Source organism: Lissotriton vulgaris, chromosome 3_1 (assembly GCF_964263255.1).
Source record: "Lissotriton vulgaris chromosome 3_1, aLisVul1.2, whole genome shotgun sequence".
Classification (NCBI taxonomy): Eukaryota; Metazoa; Chordata; class Amphibia; order Caudata; family Salamandridae; genus Lissotriton; species Lissotriton vulgaris.
Genome location: NC_141689.1, coordinates 1,411,689,461 through 1,411,704,954, shown reverse-complemented (window position 1 = coordinate 1,411,704,954; position 15,494 = coordinate 1,411,689,461). Strand labels below are relative to the sequence as shown.

The window sequence follows — 15,494 nt, the reverse complement described above, 5'->3', positions numbered from 1 at the left end:
TTAGAAGGGTAATATTATATATACTGATTTGTTCTACCAGTTAAGCTAGAGGTTGTACTTTCCCTCAAGAATAGGCTGCAGCATGAAGTCAGCTAAGCCATCCCTCTCAGTTTAGTAAATGCTATACTGCATTTCAAACTGAAAGTTATGAATGCTTTTGGGTTTTGAAATGCTTATCAACATTATGAGGGGAGTAATGCTATGAACACATTATCTTCCCTGTTAGTCATTACCTTCACTAGTTTACACTTGATGCTATACCTTATCCCCCCCTTTTTCCTCCATGGAACTGTGGTCACTGTGGGCAACTTACAACCAGTTGTTTGTATGCACAACTCTTAATACATACTATTGATTGAGGATACTTATCAGATCTTTACAGTCTTTCTATTTATATGTTTATATACATTTTTGTGTGCATAGAGCCGGGCCTTAATCTCCGAGCCGTTGCCGGGTGAGGTGAGGCTTGACTCCCACACATTGCTGGGTAAGTCAATTTATCTTTCTAAATTGTATTCAGAAATTTCTGTGGTTTACCCTATGTGCAACCAGTAACTAATCAAGTGGCCGTCTTAATCTGGACTGGCCCAGCTAAGTCTCGTTTGGTCTTCATGTCATGATATGATAGCCTTTTCTAGGGTTAATTGCTCCTGAGAGTCTGTCATGTTTAGAGAACACAAAATAGTATTTTTTCTCTTTTTCTTTGTTTGCAGGACTGCATCCTCTATCATCACACGGTCCAAGAGGATACGGTAGGATGGTCCAATTGACCACATTACTCTTCTGACAGACTTATTTTGGTCTGTCATTCCACCTTTGTTTGCACTATTACTAGAGTGTATCTTTGCAGTAGCAATTTTCATACTAGTGGCCCTGAAGAATGCCGGTGTAGTTTCACCTGATGGCAGAAACATGTTGGCCTAATCAACCACACAGCAAAGTAGACAGTGATTTTGTCACACTGTCATGCACCTTTTTTTAATCTGACGTCCAGGTGAATAATAATAAAGGGATCGTTCTTTTTTGCCTCGACCGTCATTTTAGAATCACTCACTCACCCTTTTTTTCACTGCACTGCACTGTACCAGTACCGCCAGTGGCGTGGACACTTCCATCTTGTGAACCATAACTGCGTGATATCTAGCCAATTCATCTAGGCATGGATACACCAACTTGGTTCTAGATGTCCTACATGACGAGGCTCCGCCAAGAGGGTGGGCTGATAGGATTTCTACTGTACATTTAGTGTCTATCGACCACTCTGGTCTGGTTCAGTGCAATCCAAGTGCGTAGCTCTCATTGAGGACCATGAGGACTTAGCTCTTTTCTTTTCAGACCTTCTAGTTCTTCTTGTTCTTTATAGTTCCAATAGGGGTTTCTTGAGCTTGGATGGTCTATAAATATATTCCCCTTGACCCTCCTTTAATAGTTGTTTTTCTAAACAAATAAGGTCCCAAAGGCGAGACCTATTGCCTATGCCAATGCTTGTTTTATATGCATTGACCCTTTTTAGAACTAATACAAAGTAATCAGCATAACAAAGGTGTTAAGTGTAAATATGGAAGTGTTAAAATCTCAGCTTCGTTGGCATCATTATCTGGATATGGCTAAAGTGATCTCATCTTTAAGACTATTGGCTTCTTTGGTTACATCTGCTTCCCAAGTATCTGGATATAAAATTAATTTAAAAAAAGGATCCTACCACCAAACAACTTACAAATAAATTATGTTGAAATAGTATTGATTATACTTTATCTCTTTATCTTCTACAAAGCATACATTAAATTAATTAATTTAATTTGATTCACAATTTTTTGTCCTGTTGTCCTGTTGGGGCAGGCTAGATACAATTAAAATGATGCTAGCTCGTAACCTATCCCTTATGTTACTTGTGCTTTGGTTTAATTTACCTGCCTGTATTTTTCAACAAATAAACTCCATCTGTTGCAAGTTTATGTCAAATAATATCATGCTGATGATTTCTCTATTGAAGCCTATTGAACCTGACTTCAAAACGTACAACACAACCTTTTGTGTAAGTTTGTTGTTTACTTCATACCTACAATTCAAAAATTCACTGCTATGGATTGACCTAGGAAAACCAGAATTTTCTAATATCGCTTTCAGAAAAGTTCTATATTGGGCCTCCTGTTTATACAATACCCATATTGAAACATTCATCGTTATATTAAAGTGATTGCTAATTTCCAAATGAATTTTAAGTAATTTGGTTAATTCCACATAGATTTAATACATTAACATTTGATGAAAAATAGGATTGATGTACCTGAAAGATAGGAGAACAACATCTTGGATGTCTTAAATGAACAATAGCAGTAGTGTAATTTCTTTCACTTCTTTACAACATAATTTGAATTTTGTCGATTCTTTCTACAGTAGTTATTCAATCTCTCAAAGCTGCATTGAAAACGGTACTAATTTGGTTTCTGATAACAGTTTTATAAACATGAATTATAACCAAGAATTACATAATCTTATTTTGAGTGAGGTTATACCTTGAACTTCATTCTATGTAGACAAAACGATCAGCTTATCTTAGTAGGCTTGAATCTTCCATTCAATTACTTTGGGAAAAGGTTTTACAAATAACTTGGGATATTGATATTTGGGATTCTGTTTGATCTAAACATATAGAGCTGTCAAAAGATCTTCAATAACTGCCAGAGCCTTAAACTTTGTTTCTAAAAGATTACTCCTTACCTCTGCTGAGGTGAAAACATGTTCTAACTTTAATAATGAACTGTGTTGGTCCTATAAAACTGAAGAAGTTAATCTTTTGCACGTTATTTAACTGTAAATGTATTTATATATTCTGGAAAGCAGCATGGCATAAAATGAATGATTTTTAATTTAGATATCTTACTAATGTGTTGAAATATATTGTTAGATTGCTTATTCAATTCCAATGCTTCTGTTGTTTTAACGTTAATATTATGAAACTTTTTTACTGCAACTTCCAACAAGTATCTTCTTTTTTGAAGGATTTTTCAGTTATCTTATAATTCCTGAAGACACAGTAAAAGTGGTCATTATAGGAAAGATTCGTCACTGTTCTTGGTCTCATGAAGATTGGAAGTAAAGGATGCATGGCACTAAACCCGGAGCTTCATTGGGACCTGTTTTAATATCAATTTAGGTTTTAAAGGAAGTTCTAAAGAAAATGCAATAAATATTACATTGATAGGGGTTTGTCACAGTACCAAGGCGCATGTCCTCAGCAGTCTAGAATCATGTCTGTGTCTATAAGAAGATTTTTGGTCTGTGTGAGCTGTAGATTCCTCTGTCCATTCAGCTCGGAAAGAAGGAACCTCTTGCCCAGAACCAGGGGTTTTGACTGTGTCCTGTGTGACCACTCCAGCCTGACCTCAGCTCCCCAAAGATTATCAATATTATTTACTGATCAAATATCTCAGATAAATTAAGAAACTCTTTCCAATACAAGATGTGTTCCCAAACTGAAATTTGATATATACTAAATAGCTGTCTCTACCATGCATCCAAGCACTTTCACTTTTTTTATCATTGTTTTCAGATAAGACCAATCTTTTCAATGTAATCCCGGACTGCCAATTAATTCCTTAAAATGAGCCGTTGCCATAGAACATTAATGATCCTAGTTTTTCAGACATGGTTCTATGAATTAATAAAAAAATGTTGGCACCTCATTGTTGGATCAATTCAATGGTATTAATACTTATGTGCTGAACACCTCCTCATCATTAAGGAAAACACAAATTCATACTCAAGCATGTAGATTTAATGAACAATGTAGGAAAGTTACAGTTAAGTGCCACAACAATATCAGTACAAGTACTTCTTTATCATAACATCATAAGGCAAATGATTCTAAGAAAGAAATGTTACTCATCGAAAAACAGAAATAGTGAAGTATTTTATACAGTTTGGTACTGCATCTCGCCTAAATTAGCTAACACAAAAGTTCCTACTAAAGTAAACCAGTAAGCCAAGATATACAAAATGTGTGGCCCCTTTTATCCACTTTTGAGAACAACTAATCTTCAAACATGCATGCATTTGTTTAAAACATTCCAACAGGGGCCACTGAAAAAACTTTTCTCCACTCCAAAAGTTAAAGCTCTGCAACTTCGCCCACTACATAAGTGGTATAAATCCTATCGTTCAGTCTACTTTCACCCATCAAAACATCCGTTATCAAATGCTTATTTTAGAGATGGGGTGGTCCTTTCATGACTTTTAACGAATGGTGTTTATGACATTTGTACTTAAAATAGGAAAATCTTAAACTAGAAGAGTAATTATTGGCATAATGCAAGGTTTCTTTAACGGCATAGTACCACAAGCACTCTCAGAGACATCCTCAACAATATGCTTAAAAGGGCGAGAGTCAAAGCTCATATATGTGTAACTTGTTGGTTCTCTTTGCAGTCTTGATCATGATGAAACATCCAAACATGCCATAGGGGCTAGTACGTGTTAATGGTGACAAAAGCAACACAATTACTTCGTTCTCCTCGTTCTTAATGGGAAAAGTTAGAAACTGCAAAGCTAGCATCATATATCTGTCCTCTCTGGGGGCTCAATTGTGGAGTGACATGCTCTCTCCTTTGTCACCTTGCATGTCACCTTGTACCTTGTATATTTAAACTTTACATTCAACCATGTTAGCTGTCGAGAGACATCACAGCCTGATTTTTCGTATGCTGGTGATCCTCAGCTCTTGGTGAAAATTACTGGGGATCACCGTCAATAGATAAACCAGGCCAAAAGACTGGAGAGTGTTGAGGATGTTAGTTCAAAGAAAGCGACTCTGAAACCAAGGACAAATTCCCATTTTTCCTGCCACAAAATACACTCAGTCACAAAATCAACAATATGTTCGTATATTTTGACAGTTTGTCTTTACTATGTGCCTGAAAAAAGACAATTAATCTCATTACAACTATGGAGAAATTACCCTGTGGAACTTCAGTCCGTTACTGCACTTTGCAACTTTACACTGAAGCGGAATGTTTGCCATAAATCGGCATGATGCCTACCAGACTGAACTGAATGTACGCATGATTTGGATATTTCTTCTGTTTCCAACTTCTTTCATGGGTTATATTTTCCCTGCTATGATTCCTGGTGAAATGTGCATAGTGAAAAATCTCAGGAGTGTGACAGCACTTGGAAAATCAGAATCAAGTGCCAAAAGTGATTGCCGTGATATCTAAACTGTCAAACAACAAAGCCCCGGGCCCTGACGGTATTCCGCCGGATCTTTATGAATCTGATCTAAATCTCTGGGCACCCATCATCACAGCAGTCATTAACGCTGTGGTAAAAACCTGTCTCTTGTCTTGGGCCACCTCCACCATAGCGCCAGTATTCAAAAAGGGTAATCGAGATAGCTCCCATTGTTATAGACCAATCTCTTTGTTGGACTCTGTGGTCAAGGTGGTGGGTTGGTGGGTTGTGTTCTCCTAGACAGGTTGACTAGCTGGGCAGAGGATAGTGATATTCTAAACAATGTCAAGTATGGTTTTCATCCTGGACCGTCTACCATAGCCCAGTGCCCCACCTATTTATGGTCCTTAACAAATATACTGTTGCACGATCCGGTACTATTTATTTGGTCTTCATGGATCTGTCATCTGCGTTTGATCGCGTAAACAGAGTTAAGCTTTGGCAGAGCATGCTGTCCATCGGGGTGGATGGTGATATGGTTAATTTTTTGGAGGACCTCCATAGCGATACCAAGGCCGAGGTTAGATATTCACAAGACCTCAAGGTCTACTGCCAGTTCTCAATAGAAAGAGGATTACTTCAAGGGTGTATCTTAGCCCCTTGTTTAATTTAGATATTAACAAACTGGAGAAAGTTTTATTGGAGACTAAGGTAGATTATCCCTAGGTGGGTTGGCGTGGTCTGCCGGTCTTATTATATGTATATGATGCGGTACTCATGTCTCAGACTTCTTGAGTGTTGCAACTTAGTGCTCAACTCCTTTTCTTCATTCATGGAGGATCTGGACTTGTCAATAAATGATTCCAAATCCTACGTGAAGCAGGTGGGACCTTGCTCTAGAAAGCATTATCGGTTTAAGGTTGGCCCTGCCCTGATTTGCTGCACAGACGTCTTTTCGTATCTCAGGGTCCTGATAGACGACAAGATGAAATGGGGGCCACTAAAACAGAGAAAGAGGGGAGATCTAGTGCATGCTAATACGGCCATTTTTAATTTTGCATCAAGATTAGGCATGGGTGAACTACAAGTGGCTGAGAACTATTTCTTGAAACGTCTTTTATGTGTGCCACAGGGAACATCTAACATGGTGGTTCATGATGAGCTGGAGTGCCCAATCTTTCAGATCTGTTGGCCCTTCGCCCCTAACATTATGGTTGAATCTCTGGCTGAATCAAGGATCAACCCCAAGCAAACTGACCCTGAAGGAGTGTATGGCTCTTGACTATGCCTATTTCATTCATTGGCTTAACCACATAGAGAAGTCTTGGGAGGCTGGGGAGAGCTGATATATTCCCCAACCCAGATTCAGTGAATAAGAGAGACCAGGGCTGGGTTTGGGAGACCTTTTACAGCCAGAGGACAATAGATAGAGAAGAGTGTGAGCTGATGAAACGTAGCGTCTGTAAATTTGTCATTCTATAAACTGTGCAATCCTCTGAGCCATATCTCCTAGGGCCTTTTAGTACTTATGAACGCTTTTTATTGACTAGGTTTCTTATTGATCTCTTCCACCTTTTGTTGGCACAGCCCCGTGGCTGTAGCAGAGGTCAGATCTTAGAGCCCTGTGGCTGCGACAGTATGTCTCCACAGGACATGCTTCACTTTCTAATGTTTTGTAAGTACTATGTCTCCCCGCACAAAACTTTTATCATTCCTATTTTGAAAAAATCGGAGTTTAAGCAGGTGTGACCAGCTTTTACTTGTTTACAACTGTTATCCGGTAACACTGTCTTTTATGTTCTTAATTTTCTAAAATCAGCAGTGAGGCTTAGAGCCTGCTGCGACTAATTGATAGTGGCCCGAAAGTGATTACGCTGTTTCTTACTATGTACGTTTGTGACACATGCAGTCCAGTTAGGGATCCCGTGCTTATTCCCCTTCCTTTTTTTTGTTAAAGATTTATTGTTTATGCACTTTATAATACACATTTATGTATTGTATATGAGACTTCTACGTTAGATCTGTTACTCATGTCACTTTTTTGCGTAACATACTGTTTTATCTTGTACTATGTACAGTTTCATATTACTTTTAAGGTTTTATGTAAAAATCAAACAAAGTGCAATTGAGTGATTGATTAATTGATTGCCGTGATATATCCTAGAGGCACTTTATAATGCTTGTTACATACTAAGTGAGGTAACACCTGCTTGCTGGAGCCACTAGAACTCAGTGCTCTCAGTTCTCAATATCTAACATTTTATTTCAAATTTTCATTTAAATAATTTTTATCGTAACTCTGGGGCTGATACATATTTGTCTGGCTACACAAAAATTCAGCTGTTTGGTTCACCAATTCTTCGTTTTGATAGATGCACATGACCCAACCCAGTCTTCAGATCCTTGACTGGAGAAGCACCCATTCATCTCATTCACGCTTTTGACTTGTAGATTCCTACATGAGACTTTTGCTTTAAAAAGGGAGAGCCAGTGTCAGTCTTGACAAACTAGATCTGCAAAAAAGAGGGGGCAGGTATCCCTTTTTTGTCTAAGAGAAAAACATGCATTGTACAACAGAAGGAGGTCTTTTTCCCGTTCTCTGTTAAATAGGCCTTAATATTCAGTCCCATTGCAAGCCCTAATTTGACTTTTAGAAGATATACACTGATATAAACAACACTACATCACAAACAGAATGACAAATGCGCGAACACATTTTGTGTTGCACGGGTGCTTTACCAGTGTACTCACTCTCTCACAAATCCTTTTACACAATCATTTTCTTCACATTACAAACTCCACCCTCATCCTAACTGAGCACAGTAAAATGAGAGGAAAAGGAAGGCTCATTACCAACCAGCAGGAAACATTTTTCCATAAAAGTTAGTGTTATGAAATTCTCGTCGAAGAGGACTGTAGGGAAAATCCCGTTTAGCACTGACTGCTAAACAATGTTGGCTCTATGCAATAAAAATGGAAGCAGGACAGGTCAACAGGTCAGCAGAATAGGATACAAATGTCCACAGATGCTCACATACTCTGAGCTGTAGCATCTTACAAAGTGAGTGCTACACAACAGTATACTTGAGGGTGCAAGAGTCTTTCAGCTTGCTGCTCATAGAAATACATATACTATCCTTTCTGTAGTTACATTCCCTCAAAAGATGTAGCTTTGGCTTGAGTTTAAGTTTAAGTATATTATTAATGTGTCGTGTGATAACATGTGAGAATCTGACAGATTTTCCTCACTCAGGTGCACAGATTTACCACCTCCCTTACTCAACACCTACCAATAACCCCTAAGATCCCCTAACCGCACCTATCCGAAACCCCTTGTACTGATGTTAATGCACTACAGCGAAGGAGCGAAAAATCACAAATGTCCCCGGCTGTACTTTAATACTCCCTAAGATTACCAGGTGAGAACGTAATTCTGGAAATCCCCAACATTAATATTGTCTTTCTCAATCCTCATAGGAAGAAGCTAAAAACAAGATGGCCATTAAATTATTATAAAAGCTAATTCTGCTTCTTTTATCCAGGACAAGTAGTGCATTGCATGGAAGAGAAAAAGCAGATGTAAGTGTTAACTTCTTTATTCGAGAAGTGCAGAGAGAAAGGCCGACACGTCCTTTCACAATGAAGTCCCACTGCCAACTCTCAACTCCAGAATTCCCCCCGCATTCCCTTATTTCGAAGACAACAACAACAAAATGGTCAAAATGCAATCCGGGTTGGAGTCAAATTCCTGAAAACTCTTAGCCATACAGATGCTATCTTTACTTCGTTGGAAGTCACAATGTAAAGTATCTGATCCGATAAATTTAACCTTGTTTTTGAGAAACTGGCGTAAACTATAAGTCTTCCTCAAAAAATTCCTTACAAATTTATCATAGAATTCCACCAACCACAAGAGAGATTGTAATTCATCCTTGTTAGTGGGTGCTGGAGCCTCCTTAACAGCGTTAGGAAGACTCTTCTTAGATTTAATACCTTCCGTTGTGACTTCACCCCCTAGATAGTCTAATCCTTTCAATGCGAATTTACACTTATCAAACTCAACTGTGAGCCTATTCCCTTGAAGAATTCCCAACACTTCATATAATCTGCAGTCACGATGGTCCCTATTTCCACCCTTACCATAAAATCGTCATGGAAAAATACAGTCCCCACTTAGTTTTTCAACAACTTATGCATATGTTTTTGAGAGACCGCAGCCGCTGACGCGAGTCCAAATGGGAGGCGTACAAACAGATAGCATCCTTGGGTGGTCATAAATGAGGTTAGAAACTTACTATCCTCGTGAAGCTTTACCTGGTGGTAAGTGGAAGACAAATCAATTGAAGCAAACCACTCCTTGCCTTTTGGCACCGTCAATAACTCATTAATCTTAGGCAATGGGAATCTTTAAATTACAATGTTGCTGTTAAGATACCTGAGATCCACACACAAGTGGATCTTTTTCTTGGTGCGTCTTACTGCCACCAATGGGGCATCCACTCAGAAGCCTCTACCGGTTCAATGACCCCTGCATGGAGTAGCTTCTCAATTTTGATACTGACTTTTCCCTCAAAATCCACAGAATTTCTCTGACCTTTTGCGCTTTTGGGATAGCATTTTCTTTTAGCACCAGTTTGTACGAAAACCCTTTAAGTGTGCCAATCTTCCCCGTAAACACTTATATGAGTACAATTCTTCGAATGCTAACACTTTTCGCTCATCAACCCCTATAACTAACACTTTAATCACTGTTGGGGTCCAAAATGATGTTTAAGGCCCTCTAGTTAATCCAACCAAGAACAGAAGGCACCTCCTCTGCCACGTAAAGCTTGCGCATTGCTTTCTCACTTTAAATTCAAATTACAACCTCCTAATTCCAATCATAGGAATGGGGTCTCCTGTAAAACATTCAGGGGCTACATCAGGTTCAGATAATGTGTTAACACAAGATGAAGGATGGAGCACTGACACTTTTTAGACACTCACCCCCAGTCACAGATCTGGGTTGAATACATCATCGTTCTTTAGCTCACTTCGTCACCCCAGTTCAGACCCAGCTATATGCAAATCAGTCTTGACCCTATGCCTCATGGGAACAGTCCTCCCCGAAATGCCAAACCAGGTCTTCCCTTAGTGAGGGACTCGTTTAAACTAGCAAGATTTTATGACCGTGACTCACTTCTTCGAAAAAAAAACCCAAAAGAAAATACCCAACTTGTCTGTGTTACCAAACACTCCACCCTAGACAACACAGTGAAGCACATTATGAACACCAATTGGCACATTTTGAATTCTAATCCTACATCACAAGTTAAGTTAGACAAACCATTGTTTGCCCACAAACGAAAAAAAAACTTGAAGGATCTAATTGTACATTCACGATTTACTGTTAACCATCCTAGGTCTGAGTTTATCCAAAGGACCATTGACAACAACTTCCCCGTCAAGGGTACTGTAAGATGCTCTACCTGCAAATCATGCTCGAACATCATGGGAGGTGAGTCTTTTGAGCACAATGGCTGTCGTGCAGACGCGAGAGACATGTGGAATTGCAAAACTGCAAATTGTATCTATTTCATTTTATGCCCTTGCCATCTAGGGTATGTTGGGGAAACATCGAGACCAGTTCAAGTAAGACTCACAGAGCATCGCTCTGCCATTCGTACCAACAAAATTGCGGCCCCCTTGGTAAAACACTTCCTGGAGAAAAAACATGCGCCACATGAGTTTAAATGGCGCATCATTGAAAAAATTAGACTCCCTGATAGTAAAGGCGGAAACAGAATTCGCAAAAAACGAGAAGTTTTTTGGATTTTTTCCCTTGGGACCTTCAAAAAGGGTCTCAATTCAGAAATTCCGTGGGAAAATGCTATTATTTAAGATCAGGTCCTATAGCCCTTTTTAGTTCATGCCCATTAGCTCTGTTTCCATTTATTTATCTTCCTGTCACTATTTCGGATCTTTGTTTATCATCATTACAATTATTATTATGATATATTTTACCTCTTCGACGCTATGTATACATAGTCAATACTAAACTAACATCAATATTAAATTATCATCAAAATTCAGATATTATTCTGTCACCCTAGGTATTTATAGATTCATAGTACACCATCGGAATCGAACCGAACCAAAGAGCCTTCCCTTCGGTTCCTTTAATAGAGAGTTTCCCGCATTTCGGTCTCATCCAAACGGAAACCCGAGGTCATCAGGATTTGATTATTCTAGCATGAAACGGAAATTCCCGGCTTGCTATTTTGTAATTAATGCTTGTCACCATTAGTTATAAGTAACCACTACTTTTAAGTATTCTCGATTTTGAGCGTTTCTTCATATACAAGCGCCGCATGCTTCCTTTAATTATGAAATAAGCTCTCGTGGCGACAATCATGTTATCACGTTTGTCATTAACATCAATTATTATTAGTTATATATATATATATATCTTTTCCAGTTATCATTGCACACGCTATATTGGAGCACTGGTTCATTTTTTCAATGACATATTCTTTTTCTTTTTTTTTTAGTTATTACCCCGCTAATCACAGATATCTTGTTGGTTTTATCCCTTCAACACTTGGTCTTCTACAAACAACAACTACGTACATTGATTTTAGGTATTGTTTACGTTTATAGCCATCCTTAATATCGATCACCTCTAGCTGTGAATACCGATATTTACATCTGGTTATTATTTTTTTCTATTCCTAGTGTCTGTACAGCACCAAACTTTGGCACGCAGTAGTGTTACACACAGAACCTACTTCAAGCTCTTAATCCCGTGAGATATCACGTAAGGTAAATAGTCTGGTATTAAATGCTCTGGGTTACTTAACAAGCCTGCTTCTGCCATTAAATCGGTCCTGGTCACTTTGATTGCTCTTAGACATCATTATACATTTTTCAGGTGACTTTTACATCGCTAATTACGAACCTGGGGCTATTCTGCTACTAATTCGTACTACTTCCATCAAGGATATTGTGTATCTTCTCTAACAGGTATTTTTATAACAGAACATCTTTAGTTCTATTTTATCAACTAACGTGCTCTTGATTTCAGAAAATATCTACTATACTTTGACCAAGCTATCCTCTCTTTATGAATATGTAGTGTCTGTCCTAGACTAATTGACAATACTCCATATGCCTCTGGGTCGGTGCTGCAGCTCTTGTGTTCATATGACTTATCATAACTCTGCTCATTGTGTTAACAAGTTTGATATGTATATCATGTATGTATTTAAATGATGTGCCACATTAATCTGTAGGAACCTCTGACATAGAGATTATCTGTTCTCTAGGTACAGTGTGTACTTACTACCCTCTAGAAGATCTCACTGTTGCTATATCCTGTGGCTAGTAGTAAGTTTATATCAATTTTCTTTCATAAAAATATCGCATTTTAAGATATTTGACCCGTATAGTTGTTGAAGCAGTATATATAGAGAGATGTTTTTAAATATTCATTGAACTTCTGAGTACGATGCAATCTGTCGCTGTGAAATATGTTATCTCTCTTCTTGTTAGACACAAAACATGAATGTTGGACCTTTTTGTTTTAGGTTATAGGCAGGATGTATGGTAACTTTATATGTTTTTACATTGCAATTTTCTGTATAAATTGCACTGTTTTGTATAAATTATATTGTTTTGCATAAATTGCATTTACAAAGTATTTGACTTGATAATATAAGCCACTCCAGTATTGTTTTTATAATCTCTGTTATATGTAAGTACAGATTTTAATTTTGTGGCTCCTGAAGAAGGCGTTTTCCGCCGAAACGTGCGTTGAGTACTGTTTCTTCATTCTGGTTGTGGGCACCACTGAACTTCATATGGTGGCCCATTTATATATATAATAATTGTAATTTGTGTTTATGTATGTATTAATTGCACATAATTTTATTGTACTGTCATATAAATTCAACTTTCTTGTTCTTTATATGATTTTTATCAACTATATTAAAAATATGTTTATTTTTTATTGATTCTTGTTTATTTTTACATTGCACTGCCTGTTCCTATTACCACTGGGTCCATATAATTTGTTGTCTACTACTGAGACTGCCTAGGATTTTTACACATACTTCATTCACCCTGCCCTAGGAGTTTCTAGAATCACTACCCAGGGGGTCCTTGTTTTTCTCATGTTGTTTACCCACAGCTTGTCTTTGTAGGGCTGTGCTTTCCTTTGTATCAATACCTTTGTATATCGTAAGATTGCGTGTACTCCTGTTCACCATTTTCCTTGTTTGCAATTCACTAATTTCCCTGTAGTACTTACATTAGGTCCAGCATCTTTATGGCTCAATTACAAATATTTGGTTTCTCTGATGAGGAATTTGCCTTACTAGTAGGAACCAATATCACCTCGATCAATAGTGGCAATACAAATAGCTATAGAAATGAAGACAGCCACAAATTATTAGAACTAAAAAAGAAACTAAAACGGATGGAGGCACATGGGGAATTTATGTTGGCTTATCTCAAGAACGGCATTATCCCCATGGGCCTTAAAGTCCGTAACATTCCAGGTCTTTTTGTCCATCACAGACCATTTCTTGAAAAATGGAGCCATATTGCAAACAGATGCTCGCGAGACCTCATGATCTTAATTGTCGGTACCGCTAAAGAACTAGCAACGGCTATTAAGACAGAGATTGAGGAACTTGAAACCAAACTTAGAGCTTCAGGTAATATAGATGAGGCTATCAAAAAATAGAAGAAGCAAATAAAGAACTAGAATCCTTTAGTGCCTACCTAGACAAACGCAAAAACGATAAATTGACTAAAGATAAACGTTATTACACATTAGAAGGTACATATCCATACTTGAAACAAGACTTTTATAAACAAAACCATTACGTAGATGAAACTAGATCCACTCCACAACGAGTCAATAACTTCACAGACACATCAGATTCGGAAAATGAAGGCACCAATGCGTTTTATGATACAGAGGCCAATTATAATCAATACAATGGCCCCCGCCCTAAGCCTTTTTTATCCAACCGGGGCCTCCGCCGAGGACGCCCCAGAGTTCATTTCCAGAGCCACAACAGGGGAAATTTTCAGCAATCACCTCATCAACAACAACCCCAACACCAACAACATCAGCATCAGGAACCCCTCTTTATTCGCGAAACACGCAATCGCCAATATTGGGGCCAGGGGATGTGATCCCCATATTTAACCTTTCATCTAGTATTATTGACCCCCAGGCAGAATCCTTACTATCGAAGGGACTTTCATATGTTCCGCATGCCCATGTGAACATTTTTTAATTACAAACAGATGTGATTTCCTTTTTTAGACGGATTAGACTCAAGAAATATTTCGCATCAATGGAAAATCTAAATGAAACCCAGAGACTAGACAGTTATCACTACCATCCACCTTTTATCCTACTTTAGACCAGCTTGGCCAGAGGTAGCAGCTTTTGAACTTGTTGTTCTTCAACAACTAGAAAGGGCCCTTCGGTTTATACCCAAACCTGTCTATAATCTCAGCAAGGAGGAATCTGAATCACTAAAATCTTTGAAAAGTAACGACAGATTAGTGATCAAAAGCTGTGACAAAGGGGGCGGCATTGTGGTGTTAGATACGGATCTTTATGAATCGAAGATGAATATTATGCTAGCAGACACCACAACATACACAAATATTAATGTGAACCCCCTAGGTAAGATATCTTCAAAAATTATGACTCTTACTAACAATGCTTTGGCATCTGGAGATATTGACCAAAAAGAATATGATTTTTTGAATTTTCACCAAGGGAAAACAGCATGTATTTACGGCATGCCTAAAATTCATAAGAGCCTTTCTGACCCCCCTTATAGACCCATAGTATCGACCATTGGAACCGTTACCGAACCTCTCTCTAAATTTATAGATTTCTTTCTGCGCCCCCATATACCCAAAATTAAGTCGTATATCAAGGATACAGGTGACATGATAAATAAAGTTGAAAATCTGGCCTTCGATCCTACAACAGACATTATGGTTAATATGGACGTCGAGGCGCTATATAGTAATATACCCCAAAAAGAAGCGCTTCAAGCCACTAGTTGGTTCATTGATTTGTTCAATATTCAGTGTCCGAAATAATTTTTATTGGATCTTCTACATGTGGTTCTATCTGAGAACATCTTTGAGTTTGGTGACACCCTTTACCGCCAGATAAAGGGTGTCAGCATGGGGGCCTCTGTGGCGCCTTCGATTGCCAATATTTATATGGCAGCTTTTGAAACAAAGTTCATTCACAATGAGGTAGCCCCTTTTTATGAGTCGGTTTCCCATTGGTCCAGATACATAGACAA

At 38.3% G+C, this 15,494-nt stretch overlaps 1 long non-coding RNA gene across 1 annotated transcript; it reads left to right on the top strand.

Annotated features, from left to right (window-relative positions):
- The first annotated feature begins 11,686 nt into the window (after positions 1-11,686).
- Positions 11,687-12,174, top strand: LOC147727975 (uncharacterized). Its single transcript, XR_015309529.1, has 3 exons — positions 11,687-11,789; positions 11,884-11,970; positions 12,080-12,174. It is a non-coding gene; the product is annotated as an uncharacterized LOC147727975 (long non-coding RNA).
- Positions 12,175-15,494: the final 3,320 nt, after the last annotated feature.